This window comes from Aegilops tauschii, chromosome 4, assembly GCF_002575655.3.
Source record: "Aegilops tauschii subsp. strangulata cultivar AL8/78 chromosome 4, Aet v6.0, whole genome shotgun sequence".
Lineage (NCBI taxonomy): Eukaryota > Viridiplantae > Streptophyta > Magnoliopsida > Poales > Poaceae > Aegilops > Aegilops tauschii.
In genome coordinates this window covers 227,316,884-227,321,112 of record NC_053038.3, presented here as the reverse complement: position 1 = coordinate 227,321,112, position 4,229 = coordinate 227,316,884, and positions in this window count along the sequence as shown.

Here is a 4,229-nt window from a genome sequence, read left to right as displayed (position 1 = left end):
AGCTGCCACTTAGTCACCTCGGAGCTTGACACCGCACCGGTCGACGACGTGCGTCGTGATGAGGTGGTGCGGGGAGGTGGTTCTGCCTCCGTAAGCCCCGTCAGGCCTGCCGGGACGCCCCGAAGGCTTGTTTCCGGGGGTGTCCCCATCCTTGCCAGGCTCGCCTGCCCGGCAAGGGAGGCTTTTCCCTTAGAGATATCTTGCTCTTCTGGCTAGTCTTGATCTTTTTGTGCTGCACATTGGTCCTTCAAAGAACTGATCCCTTGTGCTCTGCTCTGACCATGGTGCTGTAATCTTGTTCTCATGCCTATAGGCTTGATCGTCCGTGCACGAGTCAGGGGAAAATATATACCCCTGTTTATGTTCCCCAGCATAAGCCCTTGGGCCTGAGCCATACGTGTCGCGCGACACGTTGGGTTAGGTCCCAAATAGTGCACGGACACGTGGCAGGAGAAGGCTGCGCACAGCGGTTCGTCATAATGACCAGTCAATCCAACGTCCACTTCGCGCAATTACTATGAGTCGTGGGGTGGTGGGACTATTGCGGTTAAGGTAAAACGATAACTTTGTGAAGCGTCGCCCCCCCCCCCCCCCGCTCCACGCCTTTTCCCCTTAAGATAGGGAAACGCGGAGCGGCGCGGCTCACCCGTCGTCTGCCTTACCTTCCCATCATATTCCTCCGCAAGCCAAGCAACCGCATGTTCTCTTCGCCCACACTCATCGTCGATCCCCTCCTGAATCTCTTCCCATCTCCGGAGACATGGGAAAGAAAACCGCTGCCAAGGGACAGCGAGCGGCCTCGCGAAGGCGGAGGCCATTAAGGGAAGCAAGAGGGCGATCGAGTTGGACAAGAAGCAAAGGGGGGATGTCATCTTCTCCCCATCGAACCTCGACGGAAATGTGCTCAGGCGAGGTATGAATATCTGTGGGGGAGGGAGGTCCCAAAGAGGCATGGCGCCCCTAATGTCCTGGCGGAGGGAGAGGAAGATCCGCCAAATTCATACAAGTTCTTCTGCACATACTTCATCTGCGGCCTCTACCCTCCCTTCTCGGACTTCCTCGAGGTGATGATGGCAATCTATGGATTCCACCTCCTGGATTTTACGCCAAATGCAATGGCGTGCATGGCGATCTTCGCCCATCTGTGCGAGAATTTTGTTGGGGTTTCCCCCAATGTAGATCTGTTCAGACACTACTTCGTCCCGTGGGTGGAGAACAAGAGCCACCGCTCTGGCAATATAAGTTGGATGCCACAGGTGGTGCCAAGGGAGCACTGGGATTACATCCCGGGCCAACAACGCAACAAATGGGAGGAGTGGAGGGGAGACTGGTGTTGGATCCAGGACGACAAGGCCCCAGAGTTCTGCCGGGCACGGATGGAATGCCTTGAGCATGACAACGTCTGGAGGGCATTCGGCCTTACCAAGGACAGACTCCGTCCGGCAATAAACAGGATTACCCGTCTAAAGGCTGCCGGGCTAACTGTTGAGCATGTAGGAGCAGACTTCCTCCTCCGTCGCATCGCTCCTCTGCAGAAGAGGGACAGATTTGCCTGGGAGTATGGGGATGCTGGGGATAGGATGAGGTTGCTTCCCGGCCTGGCCAACAATCTGACGGTTTACGGTCATGCCTGATTGTGTGACCAACTATTCGGCCGTTTTGTGCTGTTCAAGCTGCCGGCAAGCATCATCCCGCTGAACATCAATTCTGCCGAGGATCAAATCCTGACTTGGATACCAAATTGCAATGCCCATGGAGTTGCGGGCGATTGGCAATTGCCCTTGTTGGATGAAGAGCTGGCAAGATGTACAAACACACCTCTACGGTGGAGGTGGCGTATATTAAGAAGCGTCTCGAGGAGGACAGGCCAGCCCAGGCTGTGGCAGTGGCGAAGGCCGAGAAGGCAGGAAAGGGAAGGGTAAAAGCTAAGAGCTCTTCCCGCGGCAAGGGCGGGACGCAAGTCTCGGGAGAGGCTGCCAGGGAGGAGCTTGCAGGAGGAGAGCCTATCGGGGACGGGCCCTCCAGGATCGAGGCTCTATATGCCACAACATCGAAGGCTCTAGAAGAAGAAGAGGTGGAGGAGGTGATCGAACCTGGAAAGGAGTGGCTCGCAGAAGGCCCTCAAGCCCCCGAGCCAGTCTTGGACCCACACCCTCACAAACGGGCGACCAACTAGGGGGTGGTAGCCCCCGATGCAGCACCCGCCGCCAAGAGGGCAAAGGAGACTTTTTTGGAAAAATATGTGAAGGAAACTTTTCTGAAAAAATGTGCATGATGCATCATGAGGTAGATAAAGAATTTAGAAGCCACTAGAAATTTGAATTACAAGATTTGGAGTTCATTTGAATTATTTTTGGATTTTTGAAACTCACTGGAAGAGAAAACAAAAAGGGAGAGGGCTTTACCCTTATCCTATGCGTGGGGCGGAAGATAGCAGTGGGCGGCCCAGCAGCTCTGCCGCGCGCGGGTAGTCGATGCCGGAGGCGTACTCGGGGGAATACGTCTCCCCCGAACGAAGGCAGCAACGAGCAGAGGCCATCTCCACTTAAGGGCCCTCCCGTCAGTGGCTCAGCCCCACTGGCCGACTGACAGGCGAGGCCTGTCGGTGTCAAAACCGGTGGATCTCGGGTAGGGGGTCCCAAAATGTGCATCTGAAGATCGAAGGTAACAGGAGGCGGGGGACACGATGTTTACCCAGGTTCGGGGCCTCTTAATGGAGGTAATACCCTACTTCCTGCTTGATTGACTTTGATGAGTATTGGGGTTACAAGAGTTGATCTACCTCAAGATCGTAATGGCTAAACCCTAGATGTCTAGCCTGTATGATTTGTGATAGCCTCTACGGACAAACCCCTCCGGTTTATATAGACACCAGAGGGGGAGTTGTACAAAGTCGGTTTACGCAGAAAGGAAAGAACACATCTGGCCGCCCAGCTTGCTATCCACGTAACGGAGAGTCCTGTCCGGACACGGGGGAGAGCCTTCTATCTTGTATCTTCATGGCCCATCAGTTCGTCCCATGTCACATAGCCCGACCATCCGAGGACCCCCTAATCCAGGATTCCCTCAGTAGCCCCCGAACTTGCCTTCAATGATGATGTAGTATCCGACTTTATGTCTTCGGCTTTGCAAGGCGGTTTCTCCATTATATCTCGGCTTGACGATAATCCGGCATATATTAAACATTATATTCTATTCATTCTTTGCTGCCATCGCCTCGGCTTCCACGTGTCAGATGAATGCGAACGGCCTAGGTGTTTTTTTTACAAATAACCCCTCGACTGCGCAAGGAAGGCATCTATTTAAGGAGATTAGATCTCAGATGCCATTCCACACCACGCGGAAATCCTTAAAACTCGCCATAGGAAAATGTCCAAACATGGCCGGCGCTCTTGGCTCTTCCTCACGCGCCCACGGCCTTCAAAAAGGCGACTGGGAAAGCTGTTCAGTATCCCGCACCCATCTGAATAAACTTTAGACGCACGAATATCTTCCTCCCGTGGATCTAGTCTCTGTTAGGGCTGGATTAACTTCCCACAATGGCGAAGCCCTGGCGAAGAATTTCCCAATCCTTCTAAAGAGAAGCGGGTGTGCTTTGTTTCCTTCCTTTTGATGGGCGTAGGATTTCCTATCCACCCCTTCCTCAAAGGTTTCCTGGAGTATTACGGCCTCCAACTGCACAATCTGACGCCAGGCTCCATCCTGCACATCGCAGGCTTCGTTGCTCTTTGCGAGCTGTTCCTAGGCTGTGAGGCTCATTTCGAGCTATGGCAGAAATTTTTCTGCCTCTTCTCCCGCTCCCTAAAGGGATCTATATTCGAGGTGGGCAGCGCCGAACTATGGCGCATTCCTGTCCCGCACTCCGAAGAAGGCATCCGAAGAGTGGCCCTCAGAATGGTTTTATATCGAGGACGTCGTTCTGCCAGACCCAATCCGACGCGCCTTCCTGAATTCTCCAGCGCTCCTTTAAAGAAGCGCGCCAATTGGCATCCCCGAAGCCTCGAGGAAGAAGACAGTGCGGAGGTCGAGAGGCTAGCAAGCAAGATCAGAGTACTTGCGAACTCCGGGCTGTCTATAATCGAGGTAATGGCGATCTCAATAACACGATGCATTCAGCCGCTCCAATCTAGAGGTTTTCCTATGTGGAATTACAACGGGCAGGACGATGCGTCCCGTTGTCTACGCAAGGGTCCGGACAATTTTGCCGCCCTGGCCACTATCTTATCTGA